This window comes from Coenobita brevimanus, chromosome 64, assembly GCF_032717465.1.
Source record: "Coenobita brevimanus isolate Jiangsu-jjx chromosome 64, ASM3271746v2, whole genome shotgun sequence".
In the NCBI taxonomy this organism is placed as follows: domain Eukaryota; kingdom Metazoa; phylum Arthropoda; class Malacostraca; order Decapoda; family Coenobitidae; genus Coenobita; species Coenobita brevimanus.
Window position 1 is genome coordinate 19,789,827 of NC_137017.1, and position 24,320 is coordinate 19,814,146.

Here is a 24,320-nt window from a genome sequence, read left to right on the forward strand (position 1 = left end):
TGAATATTGTGAGAAGTGCATGATCAGGGATTTGGCACCCCTTTTTAATGTGACAGGGTCTGAATTGACTCTATCGTATATGTTTATGTGAAGCTACAGAATGTGGTGAATGTTTTTGGCATAACAGATAGAGCCAGGATTCCAGGGGCTTGAATGGTTAATGAATGGAGGCGTGGCCCATTGGATTGGGCGAATTTGGGCTTTCTGGACATTGCTATTCCTCACGCTGCCCTAGGGTGGGAAAGGAAGTCTGGATGATGATGATGATGTACTAATCAAATAATTTTCCATTTCTCTGTTTGAGAGTTCCCAGGATAGAGTAAGGCAGTTGAGGTAATGACAGTTCCTTGATGTTACAGCTCGGCTCCATTCCAGCAAACTGGAAATATTCTGGTTTACGTCAGATTTTAAATGTAAGTAGTCATTCAGTGATCTTTGTACTGAGTTTGTACTGAAGTAGTACTAAGTTATTTCTTCTACATCCTCTCTTAGGTCAAGGCTCTAGTAGATGCTGGTGTGACAGTGGTTGTTGCTGGTGGCAAGATTGGCGATTTGGCACTGCATTACCTTAACAAATATAACATAATGGCTGTGCGTGTAACCAGCAAATGGGACCTTCGCCACCTCTGTAAGACTGTTGGTGCCACTATTCTTCCTAAACTTATGCAGCCCACCCCTGAGGAGATTGGACTGTGTGACCGTGTTTTCCTAGATGAAGTGGGGGATGTGCCTGTCACCATTTTCAGGTGGGTTTAAGGGTGCAGTGATTTTAGTGAATTTGTTCTTACTGATCTGTTCAGAGTGGATTTTTCTTCTTGGTACAAAATGAATAATTCATGTTTGTTAGCGATTTTGTTGGTGGTGATTTAAATGCCTTGTTTAGTTGGGAATACAGATTTCTCTGGTATAGAGAACATGCTCGTGACTTCACCAGTGACATCAATGGTGTATATCTGCCATACCGGACAGTATGAAGGCTTGACTATGCTAAGTTATGGTTGGATTCCAGTACTTGTTTGCCAGATGCCTCCATAATATATATACAGTGCTCGTCAGAAGTATCGAGCGCCCTGAGTCCCTCCTACGAAACAAACATTTCAGCATTGAAAAAACATATAAATAATGCATTTTATTTACCATTAGTGCTTCGTAGGGTATCCTTTACACTTCTTCACGGACCTGAGACGTCTTGGAAGTGAAAGAGCGAGGTTCCTGAGGTGCTGGAGGGGTATTTTGTCCCAGGAGTCACGAATGGCGGCTTCCAGCTTACGCAGAGAGCTCACGTCCTTCCCTTGGAGATTCTTCTTTACGAGGTACCAGAGGTTTTCTACCGGGTTCAGGTCTGGGCTATTGCCTGGCCAATCTTTCAAGAATGATACCTCGCAGTCACGAAGCCAATTAGAGGCTTCACCAATCCTGTTTCAGCTGTCTGCCACCAGGTGGTCTAGCGTTGCCCAACCTCGATTAAATATTTTTGCGGGGTTTTAAAGACCTGTGAAATTGTACTTAATACTAAGTTTATAATAATACTGCTATTTATAGGAATATTTTTTCCTATTCAATCAAGCGCATATATATATATATATATATATATATATATATATATATATATATACATGTAAAGAAAGAATAACCAGGCTTTCAGAGAATCTTAGCTTGGGGACCAAAATAGTGTGATGTCTGTTTACATATATTTGAATAAATTGTGTGTAGTTGGTAAAAGGAAATTACTTTCAGGACTTCTGATGTGTGTGTTTTAGCATGCTTTAAAGTAGCAAGCAGTTCCTCTGAAAATAATGTACTGAACGACTGCTTAGTTGGTGAGTCAGCCATATTAATCCAAACAAATGGCAGTGCGGTACGACACTATAATCATAATAAAGTATGGGGAGTTGAAGTTTAAACTTACTAAACTGTACAGTGGAGTTAGGGAAACATTTAAAAGAATTATTTGTGTTAGACTTTGGTTACTAAGATGACCAAGACGTCCAAAAGGTCGGTATTGTTAGGAAAAGTCATATGTCAGGCAGGGCGGCATATCGAAAGGTGTTGCTAAATATGCGACTACACATCTATTTTCTTTTGTGGATACTAACGAATGACAAATATTTTAATCACTGTTATCTTGCTTTATGGATGGTTCTAGTAAAATTGCCTATGTTTTGTCTCTATGTTATGCTTACAGAGATGAGTAAACTAACGAAAGCGGAGTTTACAAAATCTATCTATCCATCTATTGCCAGACGCCTCAATCCCGTTTGGGGTGGCCACAAACAAATCGCCTCCAAGTCGCCCTGTCCCCCGCCATTTCACTGCCCTGCTCCCAACTCACCCCCCCCCTCTCTCATATACCTCTCTACCTCATCCCTCCATCTCATCCTCAGCCTCCCCCTCCCTCTTCCCCCCTCCACCTCACTCACATACACTCTCTTCGTCAGTCATTCACCCTCCATCCTCTCCACATGGCCAAACCACCTCAGTGTGTTCCTCATAACACTTCCTATCACATTTACATCCACACCACAACGCTCCTTTATATCCTCATTCGTCAGCCTGTCTCTCCATGTGACTCCACAGGCTTCTCTTAAATAACTCATTTCCACTGCTCTCACTCTTGACTTTTGTCCTTCCAACAACGTCCAAGCTTCACTTCCGTACATTAGAGTTGGTATCACAATACTGTCATGTAGTAACTTTTTCACTTCCATGCTCACTTCCCTGTTTCTTATCACTGCTTTCAAAGAACCAGGAACCTTTCTTCCCTGCTGTACCCTTTCAGGGACTTCACCCTCCAAACCTCCATCCTTACTCATCACACTACCCAAGTACTTAAACGTACTCACATTTTCCAATTCCTCACCATCCAACCTCACTGTACATTCACTGACTTCACCTCTCTCAAAGACCATCACTTTACTCTTCCCTACATTCTCCTTTAGATTCTGTTTCTTACAGACTCTCCCAAACTCATCCACCAAACCTTGCAGCTCCCCTTTGTCTTCACTGAACAACACAGTATCATCTGCAAACAACAATACAGGTTGTTTCCAAAGACTATCCTCTCTCACCATGGCCACTCCGACATCCACTACCCTACCTTGTACCTCTTTTATTACCCCATCCATGTACAGATTGAACAACCTTGGAGACATGACACATCCCTGTTTCAACCCAACTTTCAAAGAGAAAAATTCACTTAGTTCACCATCCACACGCACTGCAGCCTTCGCACCATCGTACATACTCTTCACAGCACTCAGCAACTTCCCATCAACTCCATATATTTTTAACACTTTCCACAATCCTTGTCTATCCACCCTGTCATATGCTTTCTCCAGATCCATGAAAGCCGCATACAACTTCTTTCCCTTCTCTAGAAACTTTTCCACTAAAGATCTAAGAATGAATATCTGATCTACATAACCTCTTCCCTACCTAAAACCTCCCTGTTCTGCTCCAACTAATTTCTCTGTTCTTTCTCTAACTCTGTCAATAAGTATCCTACCATACACTTTTCCTATTATACTAAGAAGACAAATACCACTATGATTACCACACACTTCTTTTTCCCCTTTTCCTTTGTACAAGGGAATAATTATACGTGACTTCCAATCCTCCAGGACTCAACTTTCCTCCCAGGCCAATCTGCACATCTTCCACATCCATTCCACATCCATTCTAGACGGGAACCAACCAGCGTGTAGTAAGGCCTCAGGCTACCGTGACGTCATGTTAGCGCCGCAAACATCTGGCTCAATTTTTAGTACCAAAAACGGGTGATTCTTTTTTGACCATAAGTATTGCGCGCCCTGCCATAGGCGCTTGATACTTCTGACGAGCACTGTATATATATATATATATATACTGTATATATATATACAGTATATACATACAGTAATCCCTCAACTATCCAATGTAATAGGGCCAAAGGCATGTCCAGAAAGTGGGCACCTGCCTGCTGGACTGGTGAAGGCCACCTAAATAACTCCTTACTGGACATGCATAGCACCTATTTAAACCTATTTAAGACCCTATTCACACCAATATTGGACATAAAGCATGAAATAAATGAAAAGCAACCAAAGAGTGGGGAATTAGAAGTGACTGTCCCTCAACCAGGGTACTTACAGCAGGTCTGTGACCGCCTTCTTAAGGCTGTGGCAGTGGTGAAAATGCTCTTGAACCACTTACAGTAATCCAGTGTTGTGCTGCACTTACAGTAATTCTTTGCACTGTGAGTTATAATTGTTTAACACCGCACACTGTTAATTGCACCACGCCAGTTTCAATCGCCAGTTCAACCGCCAGTTTGCACTCCACAGTTAATCCTTTGCACTCTACTTTCTAATTTCTTAACACTGCACAACACTGTAAATTCCTGTGTGGTCTACTGGCGAGGTATTGCAGCATATTCACTGTTTATTCACAAAAAAAACGAGCACGTTTGGCATCCACACTGATAGGCATCAACTCACGATCGAAGTTAATCAGTAACTGTTGAGTGTTGGTGACAGGGAAACAGAGTTGCCAGATCGCAACAGCCACATTACCAAACTCCTCAATTTTCATTACCAAATTCGTAAAGCTAGCATTTATTCACTAATTATATATACAAGTAGAAATACATGTAATTACTCTCCTTATAATTAACAGCATGTTGATTGTTTTCACACTATGTAGGCTAGCACATTAATCAGAGAGAGCAGACAATCCACCATCTCCATCCTGTGTATCCTCATGCATGTGAAAAATCTATTTGGTAATGCATTATTCTGATTCATTACCATACGAATTTTTCATTACCAAATTGGCCCACGTTTGGTAATGGCAAATACCAAATGGCAACCCTGACAGACGAAGGGGGAGGGGGGAGGAAGAAAGGGGTAAAGGGGCCATGGTGTAAATAGCTGCTCGGCGCCGCACAACAATTTCAAATTATGGGAGGGGAAAAAATTGTTTTTTTGTTGGATTATTATTAATATTATTATTATTATTTTTTTTTTATTTATTTATTTATTTTTTTTTTGGTTTCTGAAGGTCCAGGTCTGCAATACGGTAAGTAGGGTGTCCGGAAAATGGGCGTTCGGATAGTTTAGGGATTACTGTATATATGTATACTGTATATATATATGTATGTATATATATATATATATATATATATATATATATATATATATATATATAATATATATATATATATATATATATATATATATATATATATAGTGGTAGTGGTAGGTGGGGGCGCCCATCGTCCACTCACTCAATGTAGAGTGATGCCATATGAGCTCTACACTGAGTGACAAGCCAAATAGTTTCCTGGTACATTTGCCAAATGGTTTCCTGTACCAGGAAACCATTTACTACGCTGGGTGGTAACCTTATAAGCGGGGTTTCTGGCAGGGTTAAGTGTCCCCCAGATTTCCCTATCCAAAATCACTTAATCATGGTAGTCGTTTCAGAGATCCTCGGAGAGCCCAATACCCACCTAGGTCCCAACCAAATGGGCAGACTCGTGTTGCCATGTGGAATGTGAGAGGTGTGAATGAAGAGAGCAAGAGGGTGGAAGTGGTGAATGTGTTCACGAGTGCAAGATATGCTGTGATGGCATTGTGTGAAATGAAGATGAAAGGGTGCAAAGTGGAGGAGTGGGAGGGTGTGAAATGTGTAAGATTGGGAATGACTGGGAGAAGAAGATGAAAGGAAGGAGTTGCTTTGTTGATGAATGAGGTGTGGCAGAGTGGAATGAGAGACTACAAATGTGTCAGCTTGAGGTGTATGTATGTTAAGTTCAAGTTTGAGAAGGTGAAAGTGGCAGTGACTGTAGCATATGCCCTGTGTGAGAACAGGAGTGAGAGAGAGAAAAGACAGGTTTTGGGATGAGCTGGGTGAAGTAGTGGGAGAAATGCCCTGGAGCTATAGAGTGATCGTGATGGGGGATATGAATGGAAGAGTAGGCACTGGTCCTGAGGATGACATAATGGGTTGTTATGAGTAGGCACTGGTCTTGAGGATGACATAATGGGTTGTTATGAGTAGGCACTGGTCCTGAGGATGACATAATGGGTTGTTATGGAGTACCAGGAGAAAATGATAATGGTAATCAACTAAAGGATATGTATCAGGAGAGGAGGTTGTGTATTTGTAATTTGTATTTCAAACAGAGATGCACATTAATACAATAAAAGTCCTTTAATCTGACACCTGATGGTCCGGAAATCCTGATGGTTCGGACTTTTCAACCCAGGGTCATTTTTAGCTTTTTGGGGTACGAAATTGAGATTAAAAAAAAAAAAAAATAGAGAACTATCGAAAAATAGCCGAAAACGGTGCGCCGAACTATCCAATTCTGCACCCAAAGCTTAGTCAGCAACCCACACTGACATTCTGGAGGTTCTGAATCCTCCCGACTGTATGTTTACCCAGCTGATTGTGTGTGTTGTACATTCCATGCTTTGTCTACCGAATTTGCTTGTTTTTTTTTTCAGTATTTTACTAGAATGGCTCCTACTACATCACATACTGCTGGTAAGATGAGGAAGCATGTTACAGTTACTATTGGTAAGAAATTAGAAATAATATAATGGCTGGAGATGGGTGCAGTGGTGAAGGACATAATTCGGGAGTTTAATGTAGGCCAGTCAACCATTTATGACAGCAAAAATAAATCCAAGGAACTGAGGGAATATGCCACGAGCGAACAGTCTATGAAGGGATGTGAGAAGAGGAAAACTCTTAAGAAACTACCACTGATACAGTTAGACACAGTTCTTTATAAGTGGTTTTGTGGAAAACGATGTGAGGGCAAGCCTATCAATGGGTTAATGATTATTGAAAAGGCCAAACAATTCTGTAAGGAAATGAAGATTGATACTGATGTGAAGTTTTCTGATTTATGGCTTAGAAACTTTAAGACTCATCATGGGATAAGGGTAGTGGATGTGTCAGGGGAGAAAAGGTCTGCTGATGAGGCTGCTGCAAAGGAGTACAGTACCATATTTTGTCAGCTTGTTAACATTTTCAGGTATCTGTCTGATAATCCGGACAGTCTGTGGGCTGCTGGAGTCTGGATTAAAGGACTTTTACTGTATACATGGTATAGAGGAAACGGGGATCGTGGTGAAAGAAGCCTGATTGATTACGTGCTCGTTGAGAGGTCGATGATGGGAATGGTTGCTGATACGAGGGCTGAGAGGACAATGTGGAGGTCTCTCAGATCATATGATTCTGGTATGCAAGATCAAGCTGAGAGGAGTGAGGTGGATCAAGAAAGAGAAGAACAATCCGGGTGAAAGACTGAAAGTTGAGAAGCTGAGGATCAAAGAAGTGGCAGATGATTACAGAACCAAAGTAGAGGACGAGTTAGAATCAGTGAACTGGAATGAACTGGATTGGGACAGCCTGTGGAATGCATATAGGGATTGCTTAGTTAAGAATGCTAAAGAGGTGTGTGGTGTGGCAAGAGTATCAGCAAAAAAGAAGGGTACGGCATGGTGGGATGAGGAGGTTAAGAGAGCGTTGGAGGAAAAGAGGAAGAAATGGCTAAAGTGGTTACTGGATAGGGGTTCAGTTGAAATAAGAACTGAGTATATCAAGAGCAAGAAGCATGTAAAGAGACTAGTGGAGGAAAAAGAAGGAGGTAAATGATCTGGAAAGAAAATGATGCGAACTACTCTGAAAATGGGAAGTTATTCTGGAAAGAGGTGTGGAAATGTAGAAGTGAAAGTGGAAAGAAATGTGATGGTGTGAAGGATGCAGGTGAAAGGTTACTAACCCATGGAGATGAAGTAAGGACCAGATAGAAAGAATATTTTGAAAGCCTGATGAATGGGCATAGAGAGAGCAGAGCAGCTGTAAACATGATTGGTTTTGGGAGTGTGCAGAGAAGGAATGCAGTGCCAGAAGACGTGACACTCGCACAGGTGAAGAGTGCTGTGAAACGGCTGAAAAATAGGAAAGCAGCTGGGGTTGATGAGGTGTATCCAGAGATGCTTAAGTGTAGTGGAGAGAGTGGAATGAAGTGTTTGTTGGAGATGTGTAAGAAGGCATGGATGGGTGAAACTGTGCCTGCAAAGTGGAAAAAGGCTGTGATTGTACCCAAGTACAAAAATAAAGGTGAGCAAAGTGAGTTCAAGAATTATTGTGCCATAAGTTTATTGAGTGTGGTAGGGAAGGTATATGGAAGAATTATTATAGAGAAAGGAAGAGAGATCTCAGAAGTCTTAGTGAGTGATGAACAGGGTGGCTTTAGGAGTGGCAGAGGATGTGTGGATCATGTATTTGAAGTGAGACAGATAGCAGAGAAGGCTTGTGAGAAGGACCATAAGGTGTTTATGGCATTCATGGATCTGGAAAAAGCATACGACAAAGTAGACAGAGAGGGATTATGGAAAGTTTTGCACATGTATGGTGTAGATGGTAAGCTGCTAGGTGCCGTCAAGAGTTTTTATGATGGTAGCGAAGCATGGGTAAGGGTTAATGGGCATCTAAGTGAATGGTTCACGATCGGTGTGGGCGTGCGACAAGGTTGTGTGATGTCCCCATGGTTGTTCAATATATATATGGATGGGATGATGAGAGAAGTAAAAACATGAGTAATGGAGAGAGGGATGGCATTGGTAATGAATGGTGATAGACGGAATATCTCAAATTTGCTGTATGCTGATGATGCAGTACTGCTTGCAAGTTCCGGACAAGAACTTGGTAGGCTAGTGCAGAGTTTTGCTGATGTCTCTTGATGTCGTCCATTGAGAGTAAATGTAGAGAAGAGTAAAGTGATGGTTATTGAGAGAGAAGGTGACTCCCAGTGTGATGTTACAGTGAATGGAGAGAGACTGGAATTGGTGAGAGAGTTCAAATACTTGGGTACAGTGATAGAAAAGAGGAAAATGTACAAAAGAAGTTGAAAGTAGAGTGGCACAAGGAAGAAAAGTAGCTGGTGCAATGAAGGCCTTGATAAGAAACAGAGACTTGAGTGTTGCAGTTGCACAAGGCTTACATGAGGGAGTGGGTGTGAGACTATGGTGTGGCATGGAAATGAAAAGTAAAGAATAAGAGCAGTGGAGATGGGACTGCTGAGAAATCTATGTGGAGTACAGAGGGTGGATAGGATACAAAATAATGTGATTCTTGAAAGGTGTGGAGTGAGGAAGTCGATGGACACCAGAATCGAAAAGTGTCCTGAGATGGTATGGTCATGTGGAAAGAATGGATAACAACAGAGTGGTGAAAAAGGTATACCTGAGTGAATTTGAAGGAGGGAGGAGGTGAGGTAGGCCAAGGAGTAGATGGAGAGATATGGTAGATGAGTGTTTGAGGAAGAGAGGTTTGGAAGTCGGTGAGGCTAGGGAACTGACAAGAGATCGAGCTGGCTGGATGAATGTTGTGAGGAGAAGGGGATGAGCAGACATTTTGGCACCCCTTGTGAGCATGGCAGCGTTCGGATTGACTCAGTCGGATAAGTTTGTGTGATGCTGCAGAATGTGGTGAATGTTTTGGCGTATCCGGCAGAGCGAGGATTCCGGGGCTTGAATGATGAGTGAATGGAAGTGTGGCCTATTTGGATTGGGCTAGTTTGTGCTGCCTGGACATTGCTACTCCTCACTCTACCCTTGGGTGGGAAAGGAGGTCTGGATGATGATGATGATGATGATGATATATATATATATATATATATATATATATATATATATTTACAGTAATCCCTGTGCTTTCCGGACACCCCTCTTACCGGACATTGTGGGCCTGGACCTTCGGAACCCAAAAATGGCCAAAAAAAGAAGAAAAAAAAAATCCTAATTTTTTCCCACCCGTAATTTGAAATTGCCGCATGGCACTGAACAGCTGGTTTACACCACGGCCCCTTCACCCGTTCCTTCCTCTCCCCTCCTCTGTCAGGGTTGCCATTTGGTATTTTTCATTACCTAATGAGAGCCAATTTGGTAATGAAAAATTCGTTTGGTAATGAATCAGAATAATGCATTACCAAATGGATTTTTCACATGTATGAGGATACACAGGATGGAGATGGTGGATTGTTTGCTCTCTCTGATTAATCTGCTACCCTACATAGATTGAAAATAATCAACATGGTGTTAATTATAAGGAGAGTGATTACATGTATTTCCACTTGTATATATAATTAGTGAAAAATAAATGCTAGCTTTACGAATTTGGTAATGAAAAGTTAAATTTAGTATTGAAAATTGAGGAGTTTGGTAATGTGGCTGTTGCGATCTGGCAACTCTGTTTCCCAGTCATCAACACTCCAACAGTTATTGCCTAACTTCGATGGCGAGTAGATGCCTATCGCAGTGGAAGCCACGCATGCTCATTTTTGCGAATAAACAGTGAATAAACTGCGATACCTCATCACTAGACCACACAGGAATTTACAGTGTTGTGCAGTGTTAAGAAATTAGAATTTAGAGTGCAGAGGATTAGCTGTAGAGTGCAAATTGGCAGTTGAAACTGTCATGGTGCAGTTAAGAACAATGTGCAGTGTTAAACAATTATAACTCACAGTGCGAAGAACTAAGAGGAGCACAACACTGGATTACTGTACGTGCTTCAAGAGCATTTTCACCACCGCCAAAACCTTAGAGAAGGCGGTGACAGATGTGCTGTAAGTACCCTGGCTGAGGTACAGCCAATTCTAATTCCTCATTCTTTGGTTCCTTTTCATTTATTTCATGCTTTATGTCCATTATTGGTGTGAATACGGTCTTATATAGGTTTAAATAGGTGCTGTGCATGTCCAGTAGGGATTATTTAGGTGGCTTTCAAAGTTAGGCTGGGTTAGGGTCCTTAAGTACCAGTCCAGGAGGCTGGGGCCCACTTTCCGGATGGGACCACTTTCTGGACATGCCTTTGGCTCTATTACATTGGATAGTTGAGGGATTACTATATATATATATATATATATATATATATATATATATATATATAGTTATAGCTATCAATCAATCTGTCTATCTATACCTATCTATCTATCTATCTATATATATACAGTATATATATATGTATACAGTAATACCCGTACTATCTGGACGCCCACTTTCCAGACATCCCCACTTATCAGATATTTTGGTCCCGGGATCCAATATTCCCAAAATGGGCCAAGTATCGCAAAAAATTTAAAAAAAAAATCCGACTTTTTTCCGCCCGTAATTTGAACTCGGTGCGTGCGGCGCGGGCCAGCTGTGTTTTGGTGCGTAGTTCCTCCGCAGTCTGCTAGAGCGCCCCTGCATCCTCAACACTTTCCGTCTGTCTCTTGTTGCGAGTGAACGCTCGTCGTCATGGCTGCCCACGTGCTCACTTTTGTGGTGGTGCCCTACCTGCTGCAGGCACTCCTGCTGCTCTCGTGCCTCTCCTTCGTGTGTGTGATGATGGCCTCACCGCCTGAGAAGAGGAAGAGAGTGGTATTGACTCTGGAGAAGAAGCAGGAGATATTGGAGAAAGTAGATGCGGGATGGTCTTCTTCACGCATCCTCCGTGAGTTTAACCTGGCCCAATCTACTTTGTTTGATATTAAGAGATCCCGAGACAAACTCATGCAGTACACAGCAGACTTCTCGTCGAAAAGCAAACACAACGTGGAGAGGAAGATGATGTTTACTCCCAAGTTTGCTGAAGTCGACCGCTCCACGTTGATTTGGTATCGACAGCAACGTTCTGCTGGTGTGATGGTGCATGGCACGGAGGTGAAGGCTGCTGCTGAGAAGTTCGCCAGGCTTCACGACGCCCTAGACTTCAAGGCATCTGAGGGTTGGCTCTTCGCATTTAAGTTACAGCATGGCCTTACCAACCGTAAGTCTCATGGCGAAGCTTTGGACGCTAACGAGGATGGAGTAGAGGAGTTTCGGCAGAAGGTGAAGGGCTTGATCAACAGGGAGAGCCTCACTCTTGGGCAAGTCTACAACGCTGACGAAACTGGTTTATTCAATCGCTCTTTGCCAATAAACACTTTAGCCGAGGAGATGGAGAAGTGTGTACCTGGCCGCAATCTCTCCAAGCAACGGATATCTGCTTTGTGTTGTGCCAGTGCTAACGGCATGCACCGGCTTAAGCCCATTATTGTTCGCTGTGCAAAGCAGCCTCGGTGTCTTCGTGGGGTGATGGATGTCCTTCCTGTCGTCTGGTACCATTCTTTGAAGGCATGGTTCACAGCCCAGATCTTCAAAGACTGGTTCCACCGCCATTTCATCAAGGAGGTCATACATTACCAGACGGAGAAACTGGGAATCCCACGCGACCAGGTAAAGGTCCTCCTTCTCCTCGACAATGCACCTGCCCACCCGTGCGACAAGGACTTGGTGGCTGAGAATGGCCGCATTAGGTGCATGTTTCTGCCACCTAATACGACTGCTCTCATCCAACCAATGAACCAAGGAGCGACCATGGCAACGCAGTGCCTGTACCAATGGAAGTTCCTGAGCGAGGTGATGGTTCTTCTCGAGGACGAGGACGAGCGCAGGGAGGGACGGGACACGCGAGGCCAGCAGACTTTGGAAAACCTTCGCCGCTACAACATCAAGTCTGCCATTTACAACTGGGCCAGTGCATGGAAGGAAATCCCTGTCAAGACTCTAGAAAATGGTTGGTCTCGTCTGCTTCTCGGAACGGATGCGGATTACGATTTCCTAGGTTTCGACGTGGATGACTTCCATGCACGTGTACTTGCGCACGGCGATGATTTTGATATAGAAGAAGTGCGTGAGTGGTTGGATGACGACGAGGGTGATCCTGGGTATCAGACCCTGTCTGATATCGAGATCGCATCTACAGTTGCAGGTGTCAGTACCCAGCTTGAAGATTCCGACGAGGACGACGACGATGATGATGCGGACTCCTCTCAGCATGACACAACTCCAGCCATCCCCAAGCTGAGCGCACTCCGGGAACACCTAGAGTTCATTCTGGACTACCTGGAACACTCAGACTTCGACAGGGAGATGGGGCCCTTGGGACTTGAGGAGGAAGTGCTTGCTTTCAGGCAGCGCATCATTAATCGTCAAAATCATCGGTCCTTGCGTCAATCAACCATTGACAGCTTTTTCTGACCCGTGACACCCGCTGTGCCCATTCCTGGCTCCACTCCATTGCCTCCCCAAGACAGGACCAAATGCTCCGAGCCACAGCCCAGCACATCAGCCACGGTGGAGTCACTGCTCGACGTGAGTTTGCGCCTGTCTTCAGAGTCATCTGCAGTGGTTACTGCATCACCACGACTCAGCAACGCACCCCTATGCCACCTGCATCAGCTACGCTGAGACTCGGACAGTGATTAAATGGTAAGAACTTCTCCACTAGATCACACGGGAATTTACAGTGTTGTGCAGTGAAAAAAAACAGTGCATAGTGTTAAGCAGTTAGAATTCTGAGTGCAAAGACTAAAGTGGAGAGTGCAACACTGATTTTATAGACTTGCATTGTAGCGCAAATAAACTAGAGTGTGTTATGTGTAGAAAATGGATTTATGAGTGTAAAGACTTTAAGTGCAGAGTGCTACACTTATTTCATTAAGGTACAGTGGAGTGCAAGTAAGACTAGAGTGTGCAGTGTTAAGAGAATGGAATTCTGAGTGCAGATGACTAAGTTCAGTGCAAGACTTCATGTACAGTGTACTGCAGGTGTCTCAGGAACTCCTTTTTACTGTCAGAGTCTGAGAGGAGGCGGGTTATTCATGGAGATGGCCAGAGACTTGTTATAAGTACCCAGAATGTTTCATATTGTACTGTATTTTCCATACTTAACTCTGAAACCTCATTTCACTCATTTATGCCCCTTATTAGTGTGAATAGGGTCTTAGGTGCTATGCATGTGCAGTAGGGAGGTGTTTTTCTGAGTTAGACTAGGTTAGGGTCCATAACTACCAGTCCAGGAGCCCGGGACTTGTAAGTACCCAGAATGTTAAATATTGTATAAACTCACCTCTAAAACCTCATTTTGTGGTTCTTTTGCATTTATTTCAGTCTTTTATATCCCTTATTGGTGTGATTTAGGTCTTAAATAGGTGCTATGCATGTCCAGAGGGATATGGTGTTTTTCTGAGTTATGGTCCATAAGTACAAGTCCAGGAGGCTGGGGCCCACTATCCAGAAGGGACCACATTCCGGACATGCCTTTAGCTCTATTACATCGGATAGTGAAGGGATTACTGTATACAGTATATATCCATCCATCCATCATGCAATCCTACATTGCCCCATGAGGAGCGTAGGTGCCCAGGGCTAGGCAGTTGGTCCCGACATTTAAGATGAAAGTGACCAGCCTCACTCATCCCTCAGTGGCATTACATGAGCAATCAACCCCAACCATCCCTTGGATATAAACCTTCACCGGCTGAATCCGATTGGAGCGCAATAATTACCCACTAGGCCACCAAGCGCCAAAATTTGGTTATATGGTTACTACCCAGTGCAGTAAATGGTTTCCTGGTGTACAGGAAACTATTTGGCTCATCGCTCAGTGTAGAGTCACCCACAGGCAGAAGGAAGAGAAAAGAATGATGGAAAGAAAGGCAGAAGAGGGAGTGTAAAGTTACCTGTAGGCAGAAGGACAAGGAAAGAATGAAGTTAAGGAAGACAGAAGAGGATGGAAGGAAAGAATGATGGAGGAGAGGAAAGGGCAGACACCCGACAGCAGCACTACATCGAGTGAGTGGATGGTGAGCGCCCTCACGTACCACAAATATATATACAGTGGATTCTCAAATTTCGACAATTTAGAATTCGATCATTCGAGTTCAGATGCATTTTGGAGTGGTCTGCTTACCTCACTTTTCGATGCAAAATCGCGAATTTTGATGCTCTCTGGGGCTTCATAAGCAGAAACAGTCAAAGAATATCATCTTCTTCAGGCCATTTAGTATGGTGTTGGAAATCCAAGAGGGTGAGGAGGAAGATGTTGACACTGCAGATGCCCAGATACTCAAGGATGATTTTCATTTTGAGGAATTTGGGTTCGATACCACCACAGAGGAGGCTGCTTCAACTAAGTTTTCCACCCCTTCCACACACCAGCAACACCAGCCAGCCAAGTGATAATATTCCATATCCCACTTTACAGTGTGCTGTACTGTAACAACTGTAATAAAGACTGTGACAGGATACTGACAAACTGTAACAAATTTTGCTGTATTCTGAACTACAGTACAGTATGGCAATACAGTGCAGAACTACAATTATGTAAGCACATTTATAATTCACAAAGTTTCCAGGGAGTGTGGGCAAGAAATCATGATTTTATGTAGTGAAGTTGGGAGGCCAGCAGACCCAAACTAATTTTTCCCATAAGAAGTTCATTTTAAATTTCGATGTTTTGAAAATCGATGTGGTTTTTTGGTACATATCCCCATTGAAATTTGAGAATCCACTGTATATATGAAGCCTTTATGGTACAGTGGTAAAATGTGCGTTTTTGTACACTGAAGAACGAGGGTTTGCGCCCCTCCAGGGTAATAAACTTTGGGAGTGTTCATCTGACCACGTACTGCATTGGTGGATATAAGGGGTGCTGTGGTTGTACCAGTGTCACATATTATAAAGCATGCTTGCATCCAGTCGGCTTGTAAGGGCCAATTACACTTGGTTCATAGATTACATTTTTTTTTTTTTTTTTTTATGCGAGGAAGAAGGAACTAAAGGCTGCGAGCTCGCAATTATTGTTCCTTCCAAGAGAAAAGCAAAATGCAGTAATCCCCATACTATCTGGACGCCCACTTCCGGATACCCCACTTACCGGACATTTTGGGCCTGGACCTTTGGAACCCAAAAATAGCCAAAAAAAAGAAAATAATCCCCAAAAATCCGAATGTTTTTCCCACTTGTAATTTGAAATTGCCGCATGGCGCCGAACAGCTGTTTACACCATGGCTTATTCACCCCTTCCTTCCTCCCCCTTCCCCCCTCCCCTGTCATGGTTGCCATTTGGTATTTTTCATTACCAAATGTGGGCCAATTTGGTAATGAAAAATTCGTTTGGTAATGAATCAGAATAATGCATCACCAAACGGATTTTTCACATGTATGAGGATACACAGGATGGAGATGGTGGATTGTCTGCTCTCTCTGATTAATCTGCTAACCTACATAGCGTGAAAATAATCAACATGCTGTTAATTATATGGAGAGTGAGTACATGTATTTCCACTTGTATATATAATTAGTGAAGAATAAAGGCTATCTCTCTGTCTATCTATTGCTAGATGCCATAATCCCGTAAGGGGTGGCCATTTGACTTTGAGTTATTTATTTTACGGGGAGGGGCACTAACCCTCCACCAACCCATCTATTGACACACAGGGAGCACGTATGGTTTGGTTATGTGGTTACCACCCAGCGTTGTAAATGGTTTCTTGGCTTACAGGAAACCATTTGGCTTGTCACTCAATGTAAAACCACATGTAAAGGAAAGAAAAGCAATAAGAAGTGACAGGAAAGATAGGAGAAATAAGAAGAGAGGAGGGCTGTCACAGAAAAAGAATGATAGCTTAACAAATTTGGTAGTGAAAAGTTAAATTTGGTAATGAAAATTGAGGAGTTTGGTAATGTGGCCATTGCGATCTAGCAACTCTGTTTCCCTGTCACCAACAGTTGCTGCCTAACTTTGATCACAAGTATATGCTTATCGCAGTGGATGGCACACGTGCTCGTTTTTGGTGAATAAACAGTGAATGAACTGCAATTCCTCGCCAGTAAACCACACAGGAATTTACAGTGTTGTGCAGTGTTAAGAAATTAGAATTTAGAGTGCAAAGGATTAACTGTGGAGTGCAAACTGGGGTTGAAACTGGCGTGATGCTATTAACAATGTGCAGTGTTAAGCAATTATAACTCACAGTGCAAAGAATTACTGTAAGTGCAGCACAACACTGGATTACTGGACGTGCTTCAAGAGCATTTTCACCACTGCCAAAGCCTTACTTCTAATTCCTCATTCGTTGGTTCCTTTTCATTTATTTCATGCTTTATGTCCGTTACTAGTGTGAATAGGGTCTTAAATAGGTGCTATGCATGTCCGGTAGGGAGTTATTTAGGTGGCTTTCAAAGTTAGGCTGGGTTAGGGTCCTTAAGTACCAGTCCAGCAGGCAGGTGGCCACTTTCCAGACGGCACCACTTTCCGGACATGCCTTTGGCTCTGTTACATTGGATAGTGGAAAGATTTCTGTTCTGTACAATACTACCCGAGATAAACCCGTGTAGCGCTGCCTCTGTTTGTGTCAACCTAATTTAGGAGAAAGAAAAGAAAACTGAAAAAACACAAAGAACAGAAATGGAAAAAAACAGGGTGTCCGCGAGGTCACCACAAGCAGGTGAGGTGGGACTTGACTACCCTTCTAGGAAAGGTAACCCAAACTGAGGTGCCGCAAAAGTGCTGAGATGGTATTGACAGCTTTTCCCAATTCAAGCTTTATAGCAGCAGCAAATATGTTATTTAGGCAAGACCTCATTGGTTACAATACTGCCACTGCGCAAAGGTGAATTTGGTTACTATCTGTAAATCATTGTGAGAGAAAGGGTGGTCGTGGTTTAATGAATGCTCTCTAATAGCTGAAAATGCCATATGATGCAAATTTTGTCCTGTTCCATAGCTCTTTCCCATATGTTCAGATATTCTTGTTTTGAATGAACAACTTGTACATCCAATATACCCAGCCTTACAACTAAGGCATGTAAATTTGTGAACAACATTTGAACATAGAGGAGTAGACACCTGTCTTTGTGATTGAAAAAATTCTTTATCTTAAAGTCATTAGTAAGTATAATCCTAAAATTTACAAATGAAAAACTGATTTTTAATTCTTTAACCTGCCCTGTCCCTACCAATTTTCCACCACTGACTCCCCCCAATCCCGACCAATTTTGGAAAAAAATTTTTTTGGCTCAAACCTCCGCCTTTGGTTAGAAACATCGAAAATTCATAGAGATATCTCTCACTGAGGTTTAAAATACTCGATAACAGGTAGCAGTACCCCTTACCTTACTGGGTTTTCTATCAGGCTGGCTCCAAAGAAAATGAGTTCTATGGGAGGGTAACCATTCCACGCCACTCATAAACGGTATTTATTTATTTATTTATTTGGTATGAATTTATATGTAGTACGAGAGTATATTGGTTTTCATATAGTAATATAGGCAATATAAGCATTGTTTCACACACCAAACACATCAACATACCTGACCTTTTTTGGCGACATTACCTGATCATCATTTCTGACTGCTTCTTCCTCTAATGCTATGTAAACTTTGCCCTTCACATTGTCATCGATTGAGGAATCACTCTGGCCCTGAATTTCGTACCATGGCATGACATGTCTTTACTGGCCAGGTCACTGGTAATAGGTGAATTGCTGAGACAGTGGCGTGTGGGGAAGGTCATGCGGGGTAAGGCATTGTCCCTGCCTGGTATCTTGTAGAGGAAAGTGTCCCATGTATTTGTACCAAATAGCACACACGAAAATTGAAAATTATGCAAATTAGGGACCATGCAATTGATGCGCGTTTATACACGTCATTGGGACTGACAGTGACAAAATGTGTGGACGTATATATACGCCAACGGGATGTGGCGGGTTAAATATCATGTTGTAAAACTGATAACTGATTTTTCCACATAAAGGCATTTTAACATTTAACCTTTTTTTTTTTTTTTTTTCACTTCAAAACATACTAATTTACTTTTTACTTTTAGTATAAAGGAAAGACTTTAAATACTTATATATGTGTATCTTATAATTATTGTTCAGAAAATAATCTTTAAAAAATTCTTCATGCAGAGTTGTATAATTTGAACAAAGTTTGTATGTTGTATTCAGAAAAGTTCTGGTTGAATTAATTTTGTATATCATAGGACAAAAACTGTACCAATTTAAGCCTTGACCTGTAAAATTTATATTTTCAGTAATGAAGAGTCTCATCAAAAGTTTTTGATTATATTAAGCAACAATATAAAAATATAAGGTTCACATGTGAATTAGAAAATAATGGATGTATATCATTTTTAGATATAAAAATCGATAAAAGTGATAAAGGACTAGTGAAAGGGGTGCATAGAAAACCAACCTTTACAGGTCAAGGCTTATATTGGTAGTTTTTGTCCTATGATATACAAAATTAATTCAATTAGAACTTTACTTCTTGTTCGTATTTTTAGATAGTTGTTTTCTGAGGAGGGGCACTAACCCTCTGCCAACCTTCTGTTTGAAGGTTGGGTTGAAATAGGGATGTGTCATATCTCCATGGTTGTTCAAAATGTATATGGATGGGGTTTTATAAAAAAGACACAAGGTTGGGCAGTGGATGTTGGGGTGGCCCTAATGAGAGAGGGCAGTGTTTGGAAACTCCCAGTACTGTTGTGTGCAGATGATACTGTGTTGTTAAGTGAAGACGAAGGGGAGCAGCAAGGCTTGGTGGATGTGTCTGGGAGAGTGTGTAAGAAACGGAATTTAAAGGTGAATGTAGGGAAGAGTAAAGTGATGGTCTTCGAGAGAGGTGAAGTCAGTGAATGTACAGTGAGTTTGGATGATAAAAAAATAGAAAATGTGAATACATTTAAGTACATGAGTAGTGTGATGAGTAAGGATGGAAGTTTGGAGGGTGAAGTGCTTGAAAGGGTACAACAAGGAAGAAAGGTTGTTGATTCCTTGAAGGCAGTGATAAGAAACAGGGAAGTGAGCACAGACCATACGTTGACGACTAAGGAACGGACATAGGACATTCTGAGGGTGGGAACACGGAATGTGAGAGGAGTGAATGATGAAGCGAAAGAGAGAGAGATTGTTCAGGTGCTTGAGGATGCAAAAGTGGATATATGTGGATTGACTGAAACAAAATGGGAGGGGAAAGGGTGAGAGAATGGGAATATGGTTTAGGTATATGTGCGGGAGTCAATGAGAATGAGAGGGCAAGAGAGGGAGTATGTCTGATGATAAGCAAGAAGTGGAAGGAGAATATAAGAGAGTATGGAACAGTGTGTGCAAGGATTGTATGGGTGAGGATGAAAGTAGGTATACAAGCGTGGGCGATTGTATGTGTGTATGCCCCGACAGAGGACCGAGTGGCAAGAGTAAAAGATGAGTTTTGGGCGAGAGTAGAAGCATGTATGGACAAGTTTGAGAGGAGCGAGAGAGTGCTTTTGATTGGAGACATGAATGGCAAAGTTGGGAATGTACGAGTGGATGGAGTGGTTGGTCAGTGGGGTGTGCCAGCTGAAGTAGATGGGAATGGTAGTGCTTTGGTGGACATCTGTGCTTGTAAGGGGTTGGCAATAGCCAACACCTACTTTCGTCATAAGATGATCCACCGGTATACATGGAGAGTAATGAGGAGGATGGATGGTGAACTTGTTGAACGAAAGGCAATGATAGACTACGTGTGTGTGGATGAGCGAATGAGAAGACAAGTGTTGGATGCAAGAGTGTGGAGAGGGTGGGGAAATGGAGTCTCGGACCATCACTTAGTGATGGCCAAGGTAAAGCTGCAAAGAAAATGGTTGAGGAGACGAAGGGGAAGACAGGAGGAAACAGCTCCTGTGAGAAGAGTGGAGAAATTGCAAGATAGCGAGAAAATGACAGAGTATAAGAGCATAGTGGAAGAAAGATTGGGAAGGTATGAGCTAGAGCTGATGGAAAGGGTGGAAAACATATGCAAGATATTCATGGAAGAGATAGGCGCAGCATGTGAGGCGGTTTGTGGAGTGAGGAGGAGATGCAAGGGTGTGCAAGGGACAGCATGGTGGAATGATGAGGTGAAACGAGCTATGGAACAAAAGAAGAAGGCATATAGTGAATGGTTAGCGAGTAGAGGTAGGGGAGAAGATGAGCGAGAGAAGAGAGAGGTATATGTGAGCAGGAGAAGGGAGGTTAAGAGACTGGTGAAGGAGAGTAAGAAGAAAGTGGATGAAGAGTTTGGGAGGAATCTGAGTGAGAAATGGAGGAAGAGTAAGAAATTGTTTTGGAAGGAGGTAAAGAAAGTAAGGCAGTGTGAAAAGGGAAATAGTAGAGGAGTGAAAGATAGGAATAATAGATTGTTGGTGGAGAAGAGAGAGAAATTGAGGAGATGGAAGGAGCATTTTGAGGATTTGTTGAATGTAGAGAGTGAGAACAGTGGGAGTATAAGTGGTTGGGGAATGGCTGGGAGAAGAAGAGATGAGAGGAGGGAGGAAGAGATCAGTAGGGCGGAAGTAGTGGAAGCGATGAAGAAGATTACGTTGGGAAAGGCCCCAGGAATTGATGGAGTGTGTGGTGAAATGCTTAGGTATGGGGGTGAGATTGTTGTGGAGTGGATATGGAAGTTGTGTAGATTGACTTGGGAAGAGGGAAGGGTTCCAGAGGACTGGAAATCAGGTATAATTGTTCCCTTATACAAGAAAAGGGGAGAAAGAAGTATGTGGTAACCATAGGGGTATTTGACTTCTTAATATGACTGGTAAAATATATGGTAGAATACTCATTGATGGGGTTAGGCATATGACAGAGGAGCTAGTTGGAGAAGAACAAGGGGGATTTGGGAAGGGAAAAGGGTGTGTAGATCAGATATTTGTTCTAAGATGTTTAGTGGAGAAGTATCTAGAGAAGGGAAGGAAAGTGTATGCTGCCTTCATGGACTTGGAGAAAGCTTATGACAGAATAGATAGGCAAGGTATGTGGAAGGTATTAAGAATATATGGAGTGGATGGGAAATTGTTGAGTGCTGTGAAGAGTATGTACGAGGGAGCTAGGGCTACGGTGCAAGTGGATGGTGAGCTGAGTGAGTTCTTTGATCTCAATGTGGGACTGAAACAGGGTTGTGTGATGTCTCCATGGCTGTTTAATGTATACATGGATGGGGTTGTAAAGGAGGTGCAAGGTAGGGCAGTGGATGTTGGGGTGGCCCTAATGAATGAGGGTGAGATTTGGAAGATTCTGGTGCTGCTGTTTGCTGATGATACAGTACTGTTGAGTGAAGATGAATGGTAGTTGCAAGGTTTGGTGAATGAATTTGGGACAGTGTGTAGGAGGAGGAAGCTGAAAGTTAATGTAAACAAATGTAAAATTATGGTGTTTGAGAGGAATGAAGTCACAGAGTGTACAGTGAGGTTGGATGGTGAGGATATGGAGAATGTGAGCGCATTCAAGTACTTGGGTAGTGTGATGAGTAAGGATGGAACTTTGGGGGATGAAGTGCGTGAAAGAGTACAGCAGGGAAGGAAGGTCGTTGGATCACTGAAAGCAGTGATGAGAAATAGGGAGGTGAGTATGGAAGTTAAGAAGTCACTATGATAGTATTGTGATCCCTACCCTGACGTATGGAAGCGAGGCGTGGACCTTGCGAGAGGGGAACAAGTCAAGAGTGAGAGCAGTGGAAATGAGTTACTTGAAAGGAGCATGTGGAGTGATATGGAGGGACAGGTTGACATGTGAAGAAGTGAAGGAACGTTGTGGGGTGGATGTGGATGTGGTTGAGAAGATTAGGAGAAATACACTGAGGTGGTTTGGACATGTGAAGAGAATGGAGAGTGAAAGACTGACTAAGAGGGTGTATGTAGGTGAGGTGGAGGGAGGGAGAGGGAGGAGTAGACTGAGGATGAGGTGGAGGGATGGAGTTGAGAGGTATATGAGGGAGGGGGGGATGAGTTGGGGGGAGGGTAGTCAAATGGTGGGTGACAGAGCGACTTGGAGGCGTTTTGTCTACGGCCACCCTTTGCGGGATTAGGGCATCGAGCTATAGATAGATAGATAGATAGTATTGTGATACCAACTCTAATGAATGGAAGTGAAGCTTGGATGTTGTTGGAGGGACACAAGTCAAGAGTGAGAGCAGTGGAAATGAGTTATTTGAGAGGAACCTGTGGAGTCATATAGAGAGACAGACTGACAAATGAGGATTTGAAGGAGCGTTGTGGTGTGGATATGGATGTGATAGGAAGCATTAGGAAAAACACACTGAGGTGGTTTGACCATGTGGAGAGGATGGAGAGTGAGAGACTGATGAGGAGAGTGTATGTGAGTGAGGGAGAGAGGGAGGGGAAGGCCAAGGATCATTTGGAGGGATGGAGTGGAGAGGTATATGAGACAGGGGAATGTGAATTGGGAGCAGAGCAGTGAAATGGCGGGGGACAGGGTGACATGGAAGCAATTTGTTTGTGGCCACCCCGTATAAGGGATTAAGGCGTCTGGAAGTAGATAGATAGATAGAACTTTACTGAATAGAGCATACAATGTTTGTTCAAATTATACAACTTAGCGTGAAGAATTTCTTAAAGTTTATTTTCTGAACATTAGTTATCAGATACACATATAAGTATTTAAAGTCTTTCCTCTATTCATCCATCCATCATTCAATCCTACATTGCCCCATGAGGAGTGTAGGAGCCCGGGACAAGGCAGTTGGTCCTGACATTTAAGATAAGAGTGATCTATCTATCTATCTATCTATTGCCAGACGCCTCAATCCCGTTTGGGGTGGCCACAAACAAATCGCCTCCAAGTCGCCCTGTCCCCTGCCATTTCACTCCCCTGCTCCCAACTCACACCCCCCTCTCTCATATACCTCTCCACCCCATCTCTCCATCTCATCCTCGGCCTCCCCCTCCCTCTTTCCCCCTCCACCTCACTCACATACACTCTCTTCGTCAGTCTTTCACCCTCCATCCTCTCCACATGGCCAAACCACCTCAGTGTGTTCCTCATAACACTACCTATCACATCCACATCAACACCACAACGCTCCTTTATATCCTCATTCGTCAGCCTGTCTCTCCATGTGACTCCACAGGCTCCTCTTAAATAACTCATTTCCACTGCTCTCACTCTTGACTTGTGTCCTTCCAACAACGTCCAAGCTTCACTTCCGTACGTTAGAGTTGGTATCACAATACTGTCATGTAGTAACTTTTTCACTTCCATGCTCACTTCCCTGTTTCTTATCACTGCTCTCAAAGAACCAGCAACCTTTCTTCCCTGCTGTACCCTTTCAAGCACTTCACCCTCCAAACCTCCATCCTTACTCATTACACTACCCAAGTACTTAAACGTACTCACATCCACATCAGTATGTTTTGAGGTGAAAAAATTGGTTAAATATGTTAAAATGTCTCTCTGTGGAAAAATCAGTTATCAGTTCTGCAATTTGGTACTTAAAGAATTAAAAATCAGTTTTCCATCTTTAAATTTTAGGTTTATACTTACTAATGGACTTGAAGATAAAGAATTTTTTCCAATCACAAAGACAGGGTGTCTACTCCTCTATGTTCAAATGTTGTTTACATATTTACATGTCCTAGTTGTAAGGCTGGGTATACTAGATGTACAAGTCATTCATTCAAAATAAGAATATCTG

The 24,320-nt window shown here is 42.7% G+C and overlaps 1 pseudogene; it reads left to right on the forward strand.

The window, feature by feature from the left end:
- LOC145404702 (T-complex protein 1 subunit theta-like) overlaps positions 1-24,320 on the forward strand; it is a 205,137-nt pseudogene that overhangs the window by 25,684 nt on the left and 155,133 nt on the right.